Source organism: Equus przewalskii, chromosome 1 (genome assembly GCF_037783145.1).
Source record: "Equus przewalskii isolate Varuska chromosome 1, EquPr2, whole genome shotgun sequence".
NCBI classification, from domain to species: Eukaryota; Metazoa; Chordata; class Mammalia; order Perissodactyla; family Equidae; genus Equus; species Equus przewalskii.
The window spans coordinates 80,807,010-80,823,060 of NC_091831.1; the positions used below are offsets into that span (position 1 = coordinate 80,807,010).

The following is a 16,051-nucleotide window of genomic DNA, read 5'->3' on the forward strand; positions in this document are numbered from 1 at the left end:
ATGCAAGTACAACACACAAAATACAAATGTATTTCTATATACTAGCATCAAAAAGAAAATGAAACTCTAAAAACTTATCTTAATGTCATAAAGCAGAGTAATTTGAATAATTTTAACAAAAGACATGCATGTTCCATACACTGAAAACTATAAAACACAGCTGAGAGAAATTAAATATCTCAAGAATTGGAGACGTACATCTTCTTTGTAATTTGGAAGATTCAATAGGGTAAAGATATTGATTGTGCCCAAATCAGAATTCCATTCATATTCCTACTAGGTATTTTTACAGAAATTGGCCATTTGATTCTAAAATTTACATGGAAATGCAAAAGATCTAGCACAGCCAAAACAATCCTGAAAAAGAATGAAGTTGAAGGCCTTACATTATGTGACTTCAAGAGTCACAAAGCTACAGTAATCATCAAAGCATGGTCCTGGCCTAGGGGCAGACGTAGATCAGAAGAGAGTGTCCAGGAATAGACTCACACTTAATCAGTCAATTGATTTTCAAAAGAGGCACCAAAGCAATTCAAAAGAGAATGGAGGGGGCCGGCCCAGTGGCCGAGTGGTTGAGTTCATGTGCTCTGTTGAGGCAGCCCAGGGTTTCACGGGTTCGGATCCTGGGTGCAGACATGGCACCGCTCGTCAGGCCATGATGAGGCGGCATCCCACATGCCACAACTAGAAGGACCAGCAACTAAGATATACAACTATGTACCAGGGGGATTGAGGGAGATAAAGCAGAAAAAAAAAGAGAGAGAATGGAAAGCCTTTTCAACAAATGGTGCTGGAGCAATTAGATATCCATATAGAAAAAAAGATGAACTTCAACTCCTATTTCACCATAAACAAAAAATAATTTGAGACAGATCATAGATCTAAACCTAAAATATAAAACTGCTAAAAATAAACATAGAATATCTTTGCACCATGAGTGTAAACAAGATGCAAAAGCATTTGACAAAATTCACCGTAAGGAGGGACACTAGAATGTCTCCCTGTGGTGTTGGATTAACATTGGCAGCATATGAAATCACAGTTTTTAATATACATACAGGTGTATACGTAGACGTATAAGCAAAAAATACAACATATGCTAGCTCTGTCCACTAAGAGGGCTTAGAAGTAAGACACACTAGTTGCAATAAGCACATCACGCCCCAGGTCTTGTTTCCCACTAAAAGGAACAAGGATCCTTGGAGAAAGTTGACTCGAGGGTTGAGCACACAAACGGAGCCCAGAGCATCCTGTTGCACCAGAAAGCAAGTAAGTGCGCAAAGAATTGTGGAGACATACAAAATGGACACAAGAGCCAGACTGAAAAGCTTCACGTGGACCAAATCTAGGACAATTTGAGTATCAAAATAATTAGAATAATGAATTCTAGGCCACTAAATAAGAATATATCTATGAATCATTCAAATAAAAAAATAAATGGGGGGGTGGAGGGAGGAAAGCTCTGCTCTACAGCAGAATGTCCATTAATAAATACAGAAGGAAATACAGAGTTGGAAAATCATCACTGGACGCTAAAACTAGCGGGTGAAAGTTTGATGAGGAACAGGATAGCTATATAATATCAATACTTATGAACTTCAAAGGGAAAAACTGTATCTTGGCAGTAGAGAAATCTGACAGATAGCAACTTAACCAAGTGCCCAAAGCAATCATCAATACTGGAACTATTATCAGGTGGCTCCTAATATGTTGCACTGAGAAAAACAAAAATCACTTTTGTGTTATCCCTGTCTAAAATGCATAACCTGAATGTAACCAAGAGGAAACTTCAGACAAGCACAACTTGAGGGACATTCTGTTATTCACCATCCCATTTTCCAGCAAGGTTGTTATGTCAGCCGTCTCACAGTGTTCGTTCAGGGAGCTGGACTTCTTAACTATCACTTATATCACAGCTCGTTTTATTAACTATACCAACTTGGTATTTTTACATCATCTAAACAGAGACAGCATGTGGCCACACCGTAAGGATAAGAGTTGGTGATCTCCACCCATTCCAAACGGTTGTGTCAGTTTTGGCACACGTTCACATAATTCTTGGCAAAGGCAATAAAAGTGATGCATACAAAGCAAAAAAAATTCTGTGTGATTCTGTATAAGTACCGCGCGCTAACCAACTGTGCCACTCGAGCTCCCTCAGTGTGATTCTGGACTGGATACGGAACAGGGGAAACAAAAGAGCAATAAAGGACAATATAGGGACAATGGTTGAAAAGGCACTGTGAAATGTGAATTAGATAACACTCTATCAATTATTAAATTTCTTGGCAAATAATTGTACTGTGATTATATAAGAAAATGCCCTGGTTCTTAGAAAATATACAACTTAGACTCAAATGAATCAGGAAAAAATGCATTTTTATATATATATACACATCGAGTGTGATAAAGCTAATGGGGTAAAATATAAACAATTGGTGAATCTTAGTAAAGGATATGTGGTAATTCTTTGTACTCCTCTTATACTTTTTCTGTTAAGTTTGAAATCGTATCAAAATAAAAAGTTACACATAAGGCAAAAGACATAATTGAAAAACTGGAAAAGTGTTTTTGACAAACATGACAGACAAAAGGTTACTTCCTTTCATATATAAAGAAACTATATAAAGGAGTCAGAAAAAAAGCAGTAACAACCCAAAAGATTAATGAGAAAAGGACATGAACAGCCAGTTTACAAAAGAAACTAACAAACTTTTAAAGGAAAAAGAAAAACAACAAAATGTCAACTTCACTAACAATTTAAACAGGCAAAGAAAGACAACAATGAGATGTTTTCCATCTGTTAAATTAGTTCTTTTCTTTTTTAAAAACACCCAAGGTTGGCAAGGGAGCCCTAAAATGGCCACTCACCACCCTGCTACTGGGAGTGTTCATTAGAACCTTCCAGTAAGAAAGGTTAGCCATACGATCAAAATGTCCATCTCACCCAGTGACTCTAATTCATGACACTATGCTTAAAAAAAAATCTAAACTGCGGATTAAAATGTATGCCCAAAGATATTCATTCATCAAAGAATATTTACAGCAGCAAAATTATTTAAAATAAGATATATGTCAAACAATATGGAAATGGTTAATTAGGATATAACCATAAAATGCAATATACAGTCACTACAAATTATTAAAAATGGGAAATGTTATGCAATAAATGTTAAGAGAATAAAACTTATAAAAATGGGCATTCAGGATGACCTTGACTAGGTAAAAGACAATTCTTAAAGCCCAGAATAAGAGTACTAATAACTAACATTGACTGTTTGAAAATTAATATAAACAAGGACTGCGAACACCCGTTCCAATTCTCCAGTTTATCTATGACATCCCTCCTGCCCACCTCGCACCACCTGCCTGGCCCAAGACAGAGCGACCACTCCTTACATGGTGGTACCATTCGCAGTTACCCGCCTGGCTCCCTCAGCACTCAGCATTTCTTGAGGGCATGGTACCGTCCCCAGCTGTACTCATTAAACATCTGCTGCTTATATTTATAAATTCTCCCACCTCATTTCATACACTTAAAAAAAATTACTGACTTTATCTAACTACTAAAGTCACCCCAAAAATGAAATCTAAATTGAACATAGAAGTTCATCAAGAAGCAGTTTTTCTTTTTTCTGCTTCTTCAAATAAAAACATTAAGGAGAAAACATCCCTGGAGCTTTCTTTCAAAACCCTAGACTCTCAAGGCAGGTTTCAGACAACACGAAAATGTCACATACCTGATTAGTATTGTATGCTAGGACCACCAACGTCATTGTCAGCACTTTCGTGTCAAAGAACATTTGTTTCTAAGTCTGATCATTAGCTGTCACCAAAAAACACACCCATCTATGTGCTGCAGCGCTCAGCCACTACCCAGTGCCACACCTGACTCCAGCCCTGCCCTACTCCCCACCGACTCCACCTTCCACTTGGCAACCTTCCACCTAACTAGCTTAGCAGAGCACAGGCAAGGGGAGGAGGCTGTGAGCAAGGCTGGCAACATGGAGAAACCAGATGGGAGGAGGATGATAACTATGGCAGAGCGCTGGCTCAGAAGCATCCGTAAGTTGGTGCTTCTAACTTATGGGGTGATTTTGCCACCCGGGGGGCTTCTGGCAATGTCTTGGAGATATTTTTGGTTGCCATAACTGTGGGGGTGCCACTGGCATCTAGTGGGGAGAGGGGAGGGATGCTGCTAAGATTCCTACAATGTACAAGACAGCCCCCACAACACAGAATTATCCAGCCCCAATGTCAATAGTGCTAAGGTTCAGAAGCCCGCCATCCACTGATTTATCCACTCGTACAGCAAAGTCTAATCCCAACTCAGCAGAATCGGGACACCCAGTGGGTAAAGGAGACCTGAGGTAGTTTAGGAAATGTAAACACACACACGCATACAACCTCCTCAACCAGACGCTAAGGCAGGGTGAGAGCGCTCTCCCTTTGGTGACCAAAATTCCACCTCAGGAAGTGGGAAAAAGAGCACTGTAATTTAATAAAAGTAATACGAATATCTTTTTCCCCAAGAGCTTGCTCCCCACATTATCATATAGTTCTTCAAAGACTGCTTCACAGCAGGAACTGTAAGAAGATAATATTATCAAAATTGCCCAGACTGGTAAACATCTCCAGAGAAGCTGGCAATGTACCCACATAGTCAATGACAAACTTAGCTGCATATTTCAAAAGGACCTAAGAACCCAAACTCACAGTTCATAGCTCAGCTTAAAAGAAAAGTGGCAAGCATTCAAAGATAACACAAAACTAAGAAAATAATAGTGCTGCTTTTCCCAGATGAATCATCAAAAACCACACAACACTTAAGCGGAACAACATTTTCAAAACTGAGAGCAAATAGTACTTAAGTCTGTGCTCCAACCAAAAAAAAAAATTGCAGATAAAAAAGAATTTAGTATACGAATCGTCGTTAATATAATTCAATTAAAGTCCGTGACCACTGTGCCACACTACAATATGGCTTTTTTTGATTATTTTAACAACTTTATCATCCCATGATATCCACTCACGGGAGGCCAGAAAGTTAGAGAAGTCGCCCAGCACCATCCCTTGCTGAGGCGTTAATATCTTCAACCTGATTCTGAAGCATTATTTGCTGGTCTGACCTTGACCTTTGTCCCTTCAGTTAGGAAGTATCCAGCACTTAAGGCGGCCCATCTCAATGTTGGACAGTTGTAATGGTTGGAAGTGTGTCCATCATGCCGAATCAAGAGCGCCTCTCTTCTATCTACAGGTGTTAGTTTTGCCCTAGACCATAATCAAGTGAAACAAACACATTATTCGCAATGTATCAGCCCTCAATGTTTCTGTAAGATTCTCTTGCCCTCCGCATCCCAAGCCTCTTTCTTCTCCAGGTTGTAAAATGTGCTCTCCTCATGAACTGTTATAACTAGCTCAATTATGATTCAGTGGGAAACAAAAACCCAGAATGGAAGAACCAGAAAGAATCTTAGAGATCAGCCAGTTCAAACTCAACCCCAATTTTATAAAGGAGTAAAGAAGGCAGAGAGAAAAGGAACACGGCTGCTCTAGCAGCCACTCAGGAACTCGGGCAACGGGACTCGAGTTTCCCAACTCACGTCTAATGTCCTCAGATCTACACCAACTCGTATAAGACGCTGTGTTAGTAGTAGAGCTGACATAACATTTTTTAAGTTTTATGATAAAATAGAAAAATATTTTCAGTTTTAACAAGTGAAAAAAACAAAAACCTCACACTGTCACAACCACTCTATGAAGTGTAATTGTTATCATCCTCACCAGGCCCAAGGCCACACAGTCAGCGTTGACGCTGGCTCCAGAGCCCATAACCTTAAGCACTAGGTACCTGGGTAAGTTCTAGAACATTCCTAATATTATCACAACTGAATTAACAATTTTAAGACTTATAGTAATGCTTTAAAATTCTAATGCTTTGATAGAATCTAATATAAAATCCTTCCTGAGGATACATTTAAATTATTTTTTTAACAAATCAAGATAAGTTTAAAGATTTACAGTATGTAGCCGCCTGGCATAAAATAAAAGCTCATTTTAACTTAAAAATCAAGTTACAGTATTAAAGTATCATCTTCTACATCAACCACTCTGAAGAAATTCACCTGAAAGCAATCAAATCTTTCTGGGAGTAACACAAGAGGAGCTCAGGTATGGCGTGGAGCTTTTAGAAAAACCCTGGTTAAGCAGAGCTTCACGCTCTCAATCATCTCCCAAAGGCTGTTCCACTTAAGATTATGTGCCATGAACAAAACAAGCAGTAAGCAAATTAAATATTTAATCGGCCTGATTCATACAAATGTGATAAAACATTAAGAAGTAACAAAGATGCGGGTTGAACACTTAAGTTTAGTTCCTCTTCCACCAAGATTCTATTAAAACGATAGTAAAAGGATTTTTAAAAAAGCAGCTGGGGCTGGCCAGGTAGGGTAGTGGTTAAGTTCACGTGCTCCACTTCGGATCCACACTGCTCATCAAGCCATGCTGTGGAGGCATCCCACATATAAAATAGAGGAAGACTAGCACAGATGTTAGCTCAGGGCCATCTTAATCAATCAATCAATCAAAATTGAGTCAGGAGGCCAAAAGCGGGAGCTCTCACGCAGTACCAGACAATTACAGACCCCCAACTGCAAGATATGTACATTGCACCCTCAACGAGAAATGGACTAGCCCAGCAACTCAGCCAATGAGAAACTGTCACTGCCCTGAACTCTCCCTTTCCATCAATGGACTTTTGTTCAAAACAACTCCTCCCAAAGTCCTCCTTTTCTCCATAAAATAGCATCACTCTCCTTTGCTTGCAGGAGTTACCTATGGCTTTTGCTATAGCTTGCTTGCCCCAAGTTGCAATTCCTCTGCTACTGCCGTACAAAAGCATTTTGCTGGTAAAGTAACTGGCTGTTTTATTCGTTTAGGACAACATTACAATAGAGAATCCGGTAAAAATTAAGAATTTGTATATGAAAAGTTATATAGGTGAAAAAATGAGGTAATTTAACTTTAAAAAGATACATAAGAAAGGAAATGTAGTCACAGGCTACTACTTGGCCCTGCTGTTGAACAAGTAAGTGGTCACTGACTAAATACTGACTACTGACTTCAAAAAAAATAATACTATAACCATAGGTGGAATGGAGAAAAGGTAAGTGAGGAGTTTAAGATGCCCAAATCCTCAAAAGAGGAAGGCAATGCAATAACATCTAAAGTGGATAAATAAGTAATAGTGGTAGAAGCATTAAGTTGAGAACCATGGGCATAACTAATGTAAGAAATAAATCAGAAGGTGCCGGCCCCGTGGCTGAGTGGTTAAGTTTGCACGCACCGCTTCGTTGGCCCAGGGTTTTGCCAGTTCGAATCCTGGGCACAGACATGGCACCACTCCTCAAGCCATGCTGAGGCAGCACCCCACATGCCACAACTAGAAGGACCCACAACTAAAAATACACCACTACGTACCAGTGGGCTTTGGGAGAAAAAGAAAAAATAAAATCTTTTAAAAAAATAAAAGAAAGAAAACAAATTACCTCTGTTTTTCATTATAAGCCTTTATGTTCATTATTTTTAAACAATATCCAAGTAGTATTTTGATAAAAACTTAATTTTAAAATACAGAAAATAAAGAGATTGGCAATAGATAATATGAGCAAGGGAATGGAAGAAAGGGTAGCTAAACATTATTAGGGGAAATGTGGACTGAAATAAGAACTGGGACAATTGCCACTACCCAATTTAAATCTCCTTTGACCAGACAATTCTGCTTTTAGGACCTATACTATACTAATTCTCCCACAAATTGTTCAGACATATACAAGAACGGTCACTGCAACACTGTTATAAAAGAGAAAACCAGAGTACACTAAATATCCATGAGTAGGAGAAGAGTTGATGAGTTATGAATACACTTTATTTCAGCCTTATAAAACCCAGAGTAGATAACCCAGGCAAACCTACCACATTTCTGACCTATAGAACTATGAGATAACAAATTTGTGCTGTTTTAAGCCTCTAAGTTTGTGGTAATTTGTTATAGAGCAATAGAAAAGAAATACTTGAAAAGGTGAAGAAACACATAACTCTATAACCCAGAAGCCATACTCCTAACTATATACCCAGAGAAAGTCTTGCCCACGTACACCAGGAGACACACACAAAATGTTCACATCACCACTGCTCCTAACAGAAAAAAAATGACAACCCAATCATTCCTCAAGAGTACAAAGGTCAAATTGTGGAATATTCATATAATGTAATCAATGGAGCAATGAAACATCAATGAACTCCAGCCACATATAAAAACATGGATGAGTCTCAAGTCTCACATTATGTGGGATAAAAAAATAAGTGACAAAAGTATATACCGTATGACTCTAGTCATTAAGAGTACACACTTTGAAACAACACAGCTTAGAGATGCAAATGTGGTAAAACTATAAAAAATAACAAGGAAATAATAAATACAAATCTTATGGTAGCAGTTATGTCTGTGGGGAGGTAAGAGGATGCGGTGAGAGAGGGGGACCAAGGGGCATCAAAAGTAATGAAAGGTTTTGCTCCTAACTGGTGGTAATTACAGAGTAATAGTATTTAAATTCTAAACATATTTTATATATTTATGTAATTATATATTATATAATTATAATGTTTACTCAGTATTCAAAAGATGAGGACATCTATCGGGCTGGCCCCATGGCCAAGTGGTTAAGTTTGCGCACTCTGCTTCAGCGGCCCAGGGTTTCCCTGGCTGGAATCCTGGGCGTGGACATGGCACCACTCACCAGGCCATGTTGCGGCAGTGTCCCACACAGCACAATGAGAGGCACAACTGGAATATACAACTGTGTACTGGGGGGCTTTGGGGAGGAAAAAAATAAAGAACAACAACAACAAAAAGATTGGCAACAGTTGTTAGCTCAGGTGCCAATCTTTAAAAAAAACAAAAAGATGAAGACATCTAGGAATAAAATCTTCTACATGACCAAGAAAAACCAAAAATAACCTTTCTTTTCTTTTGTCAAGACATGTTCATTGAAAAAAATAATTCAAATAACAAATAAAAGTCCAATCATTTTTTTAAATCACCTAAAATCTCACCACCTAGACATAATAACAATTTGCTGGATGTCCTTGTAGACACTTCTTGTGCAGGCGTGTATACATCCATTTACATATTTCACATAAAATTATTCTATGTACACACATATACTTATTCTATAAATGCTATTTAGACCATTGCTTTTTTAAATCAACTGTATTGAGATACAATTTACATAAAATAAAATGAACTCATTTTATTTATAATGTATTTATTATATTTATTTATAGTGTAATTTTGGAAAGTTTTGATAAAGTGTATGTAGTGTAACCACTATCCAATCAAAACTCAGAGAGGGGCCGGTCCTGTGGCCAAGTGGTTAAGTTCACACACTCTGCTTTGGTGGTCCAGGGTTTCACTGGTTCGGATCCTGTGCATGGATATAGCACAGCTCGTTAGTCCATGCTGAGGTAGCATCCCACATGCCACAATTAGAAGGACCCACAACTAAAATATACAACTATGTACTGGGGGGACTGGGGGAGAAAAACAAACTCACAGAGAAGATTTCCATCACAGCAAAAAGTTCCCCCTTGTCCCTCTGCAGTCAATTACCCCCACCTCTGACACCAGGCAATTATTAATCTGCTTTATTATAGATTACTTTTGTTGGGTCTAGGATGAATGTGAATGGAATTAGAAGGTATGCAGTATTTTGTGTCTGGCTTCTTTTGCTCAGTGTAATGTTTTTTAATTTCACGTCATGACATTATCAGTAGTTCCCTTTTCACTGCTGAGTAGTATTCCATCGTGTACTTGTTGATAGACGTTTTGGCTATTTCCAGTTTTGATGTCTGAACATTGGCATGTAAGTCATTTGCGACATAAGTTTTCTTTTGTATTTTTTTTAAAGATTTTATTTTTTTTCCTTTTTCTCCCCAAAGCCCCCCGGTACATAGCTGTATATTCCCTGTTGTGGGTCCTTCTAGTTGTGGCACGTGGGACACCGCCTCAGTGTGGTTTGATGAGCAGTGCCATGTCCACGCCCAGGATTCGAACCAAGGAAACACTGGGCTGCCTGCAGCAGAGCATACGAACTTAACCACTCATGTAAGTCATTTGTGACATAAGTTTTTATTTTATAATCAGGGATGGAATTGCTGGGTCATATAAGTGTATGTTTAAGTTAAGAGGAAGCTGCCAAACTGTTCCCCAGAGTCTGTGTCATGAACACACTCCTACTAGCAACTTTTGAAAGTTCTGGTTGCTCTACACCCTCATCGACACTCGATATTGTCAATCTTTTCAACTTCAATCATTCTTGTAGGCAAAGAGCTGTTTGTAATTGTGATTTGTATTTCCCTAAATGACTAAATTTGTTGAGAATTTTAAATGTGCCTATTGAAAATTCAAATATCTTCTTTTGTGAAATTGTCTGTCCAAATCTTCTATGGATGTTGTAATTTGAGTTGTCTGCCTTCTTATTAATGATTTATAGAGGTTTTTTGTATACACTGGATAAAGGTCCTTTGTCAGATATACAAATTGCAAACATTTGCTCCCAATCTGTAGCATATCTTTTCTTTTTCTTAACGGTGCATTTTAAAGTGCACAAGTTTTAAATTTTTATTAAGTCTAAATTAACATTTTAAAAATTTTATAGTTAGTGCTTTTTGTATCATGTATAAGACTGAATGCTTTGCCTCTCAGACTGGGAACAAAACACAAAAGTCTGCTTTCCATTTCTATCATAATCTTGGATTCTAGATCCTAAGCAGTCCAATAAGGGGAAAAAAGGAAGGAAGGAAGGAAAAAGGAGGTACAGAGGGCAAAAGAAAGTATGGAAGGAAGGAAGAGAAGGCATACTGAGTAGAAAGAAAGAAGTAAAATTGTCTTTATTCAATGATTGTATGTGTAGAAAATCCTAAAAACCTAACCAAAAGACTATTAGAATAAATGAATTTAGAAAGGCTACAAGATACAAAGGTAACATAAAAAAAAACAATTGTATTTCTACATATTAACAATAAACAAGTGGAAAATGATTTTTTAAAAATCCCCTTTATAATAATATCAAAAAACATAAAATGTTAAAATACAAATTTGACAAAATATGTCTAAGACCTGTACACTACACAACTAAAAAAACATGTTGCAAGAAACTAAATAATTAAATGGAGAGATAGACCTCATTCACAGATTGGAAGGTTCAATATTAAGAAAGCAATTTTCCACAAATTGATCTACAGAGTCAAGGCAATCCAAATTGAAATCCCAATGAGTTTGTTGAAACTAACAAGCTGAGTTTAAATTATTTATAAAAATACAAAGGACCCTTGAAAATAAAGAACAAACTTGGAGGATTTATAATAACCAATTTCAAACCATACATAAAGCTATAGTAAAAGAAAAGACAGTATGGTACTGACATAAGGACAGACATACAACAAATCAACGGAAGAAAGAGTCCAGAAACAGACTCACACATATATCATCAGATGATTTCCAACAAAAATGCTAAGGTCATTCAACGGGCAAAGGATAGAGAAAGGACAATACATTCAGTAGGGAAAGGATAATCTTTCAACAAATGATACCAAAACTGTGTATCCATAAAGGAAAATAATGAACCTAAAGCCATCCCTCACACCACACACTCAGCCCCTAAAACTAGATCATAGACCTAAATATAAGAGCTCAAACTATAGAAAACATAAGAGGACACTTCTACGGTCTGCGTTTTTCATACAACAATATTTCAGATATCTTTGTATGTTAATAAACATACATCTTTTTAAAAAGGTAAGAAAAAGGACAGGGAGAACCCTTAAAACTTTTGAAACATACCTTCATTTTTAAAAGCAAATTTCGAAACTCACTGTGAATTCATGATCCATAGTTATACAATCTTTCTTCCAGTGAAATAAAGAAATATTCAAAGGAAAAGAACAAAAATCTTTTTTTAACCTCCTTTCACATGGTTTCAATAAGAAGAGGTTGCCTTCTAGGGAAGTGAGTTTGCCTCAATCATTATTTTTTGAGTGCCTTTGCTAAAGCCATAAAAAATAAAATAAATCTGCGTAAGATATAATAGTAACCTAATTATAAGTAAAAAAAGTCACAGAAAAAACCATCCACATAGCATGATGCCATTTACATAAAGTTCAAAAGCATGCAAAAGTAAACAATGTTTTGGGGGGATGTATACATATAAAGTAAGATCACCAAGAACAGCAAAGAAATAGTAGACATACAGTTCAGGACGGTGGTTACTTCCGAGAGGAAGGAAGGGCAGTCTAATCAGGAAGGGGCACCCAGGTTTCAATGACGTGGGGAATATTCTATTTTGAGCTTTATATATGCAAATTACACATCTGTGTATGTGTGAAGTATTTCATACACATTTTTGCAAAGACTTACACTGACAGCTGAAGATCTTTCCAATACAGATACACACTGAAGAAGGTCCATCCCAATATAATTAATGCAGATGAGAAGAATCATAGTGAACCAAAAACTACATGGAAACAGTATTTTCAACTATTTTTAATCCAACAAAGCATATGCTTGGTAGCACTGAAAGGATGGATTCCCTGACCTTTCCTGCTTCTTCCTACCTTTCTGTAAACCTGTCTTCCTGACCCCAGCTTTACTTTACCACCATGACCTCAATTAATTACGACCTCTTCCAGGACGTTCTGCCATTCAGTCTATCATGTGACGGGAGCTCATCCTCCTCTCAGTCCCCAGAGCATCTGTGTCACTTCAAGACCTTCGTCACATTATCCTTGGCTTGCGTGTGATTTAACTCCTCTAGCAGAGACAAGCACCTGGAGAACTACAACACTGATGACATCAGCCCGGCTCATAGAAGGCACTCAGCTTTTTGTTGACTATTGAAAGAATAATAAATTCGAAAATTCAGGCAATTCAGGGCGAGTAAAGAAACTGGATCTGGCCTAGTTAAAAAAAAAAATCTCAAAAATGAGGAATCAGAAATTACACTCCTTGAAAAAGAATTTGAACATTGAAACTCTTCAAAATATATCGAAGACATGATGGACAACAGTCAGTTAAAATATAAAACGTTACAGGCATATACTGCTCATTTTCTGTATTTACAGGGGGCCGAATCAAAAGGCTTAAGAACTTTCTGAAAGATTATTTGCCATCAGAACAGTCCACTGCTTTAGCAAATGTCTTGAAGACAATCGCAAAACTACTGAGCAAATACTTCAGCAAAGTATTTACTGAAAAAAAAAGGATACGCCATTTCAAGACTCAAATTTGTTACTTTTAGAAATTTGGGCAACTTTTCTTTTTTTGCTTTCAGATATTTTGTTTACCACCAAAAGTATAAATCTAAACATTATGTGATTATGGCAGAAAAGCAACTGCTAAATAGTGGGGGGAAAGACAGAGAGAGACCACAAGTGAAAGAGCTATTCCTTAAGAACTAGACACTACTACTGAAAACAATAGGGGGGCTTGACTGGTTGAATCACTTCATTCCCGTCTATGCATCTATAATTTCTTCCTGGAGCTAACTTGAGACAGAAATGTTGGGGTTGCCAGATTTAGCAAATAAAAATACAATAGGCCCAGTTAAACTTGAACTTCAGACAGACAATTTTTTAAGTAAAGCATGCCCTATGCAATACTTATACTAAAAAATTATTCACTGTTTATCTGAAATTCAAATTTAACTGGTTGGCCTGTATTTTCTTTGGCAACCCTAACCGAAGCCAAAAGATGGAGCAGTAATCAATCCAATTTCCTCACTTTGTAGCAGAAACTGAGACCAGAGGAAGGGAAGTGACTTGCCTAAACTAAACCAAAGATCAAGGAAGTGAGTCTGTTGTGAAAAGAGAAAACATATTCCACGAGGTCACCTTGGGTTCCACTCCTAGTCCCTTCAACCTCCAATGCTGTCTCACCTCACAGAAGCACAAGTGGATAAGTCGTAAGAGGGTATAGTTTTCCTCTTTCAATATCAAACTTCAAGTTTCAGTAAAACTCTGATCAACTCTGGTCTTCAAAAAGAACAAATTAGGAAACTGAACATTTCTCAACTTAAAAAAAAGAAAATCCAAGGGGCCCCCCGAGGGTGTAGTGGGTTCTCCTGCTCCACTTGGGCAGCCCAGGATTTGCCAGGCATGCCCTACACACCACTCATCAGCCATGCTGTGGCAGCATCTCACACACAAAATAGAGGAGGACTGGCACAGATGTTAGCTCAGGGCCAATTTTCCTCACACACACACACAAAATCCTCCTGAAAATTGTTTTGGCCTACACACCACCACCTCATTCTGTTTATATGTCCACTCCCTGTAGAAAACGGGACCACCTTTTCTGCTCAAGTCAGTTCTCTCAAAATTCTCTTGCTTCAAAATTTGGAGTATGTTCACATTATTCCATGACCCTAACGATTTTAGTTCACACACTCTTCCAACTTTCGTATTTTTGAGAGGAAATGTCCTAATTCATTCAGTTGGTCTCAAAAGTCTTGCAAAAAGTCTTCCACTCTCATTCGGTGCCTGAGCAACTAAACCAGCCCTGAGGCCTGAGGTCTCACTGTTAACACACACGTACTCCCCCAGGGACTGCGATGCAAGAAAAGATGCAAAGAGAAAGCTCTCTTTAGGAAATTTTGGGGCCTTTTTCCAGTATATATAAGAAATATGCTAAATATCTCTCTAACTGCATGACAGACAAAATCAAAAGAAAAATAAAACTCTACATACGCAAAGGATGCCTCTGCCGAATCCCATCAAATTAACAAACACAAAACATTTCCTCAACTCTGACAGCGCTTCTCAACCTCTGATCCCCGGGGGCCCTTGGGGTGATGCGGGGGGAGGGCCCGAAAAAGGCTCCGTTTTTCTCCTTTTTACAAAATGGGCTTCCAGATAAGGTTTTAAGAAAGAAGGTCCCGTTGCATTTAAAAAGCCTGGGGAAAAAACAGCAACATAATCCATTGTGACTCTCTCTACTATGTTTTCTATTACAAACTTGAGCCCGGTGAACAAGAATCCAAGGCTTGTCAGATGAAAAGACAGGCAGAAACTCGGCAATGAAGACACAGTCTCTACCTAGGCTCTCCCTGCGGCAGCTTCCAGCGCCCGCAGATCTCTCTCGAGATCCCCACGTCGGAAGCGGCAGTCCTCACCGGTCACCGAGGCCGGGCTGTCATTTTACAGATGCGGAAACTCAGGCCAGGGCGAGGGCCCACGGGCCCCAGGTCTCGCAGCCCCGCCGGACGCGATCGCCGGGACTCCCCGCCGGCAGCCCGGGGCCCTCGGCGACCGACGGCGTCCGCGGCCCGGCTCCAAGGGCGGCCTGGAGCCCGGGCGGGCGGGCCCACGGCCGGGGGCGCTGCCGCTCTTCGGACGGCTCCGCGCGGGACCCGGGCCCACCGGGCCTCGGCAGCCGCCCCGCCCGACCCACCTGTCGCGGGCCGCGCAGCAGCAGCCACACCCCCTGCCGGGCCGGGGGCTCGGGCGGCCTCGACGGCGGACGGCGGCGGCGGCTGAGCGCGGCGTGGGGCACGCACGGCCCGAGGCTACGGGAGTTACCTCAGGTGGGCGCTGAGCTCGCGGCCTGGCCGCCCCGGCCCGCCTGGCGCATGCCGGAGACGCGGACGCAGCAGAGCCGCCGCTGGGGCCGCGGGCCTGTACGCACCCCTCCGCACCCCTCCGCCCGAGGAAGCCGACTGGGCCGTCACGTGACGCGCGCGTCACGTGCTCGCCGGGGGCGGGGCGGAGGCGTTGCCCGGCGACGACGGCGGTGGCGCAGTCCCTCGGCGCTCGCGCCTCTCGGCGGGGCGGAAGCGGGAACCGGCGTGCCTGCCCGAGGCGGGCGAGGAAGGGGCCGCGCTCTCGCCACCCCGGCTTCATGCAAACTTGAGTGACCACTGGGCCTGAACGTATTTCTTGTTAGTGTTTTGGAAGGAGAAGGGAAATCGGGCTGGCATTAGGATGTTGAACTTGGAGG

At 40.0% G+C, this 16,051-nt stretch overlaps 1 protein-coding gene across 21 annotated transcripts in view; it reads right to left on the reverse strand.

Moving 5' to 3' along the window:
- MARCHF8 (membrane associated ring-CH-type finger 8) overlaps positions 1–15,816 on the reverse strand; it is a 120,786-nt gene extending 104,970 nt beyond the window's left edge. For 4 of the 21 annotated variants that reach the window (XM_070569291.1, XM_008524304.2, XM_070569249.1 and 1 more), the window contains exon 1: positions 15,634–15,793. The gene's annotated coding sequence lies outside the window, so the exon portion shown is untranslated. Of the gene's footprint in view, positions 1–3,740; positions 3,881–14,802; positions 14,933–15,150; positions 15,407–15,505 lie in introns of those variants that run through there. The other 17 variants (XM_070569324.1, XM_070569215.1, XM_070569320.1 and 14 more) reach the window with 15 other exon arrangements.
- Positions 15,817–16,051: the final 235 nt, after the last annotated feature.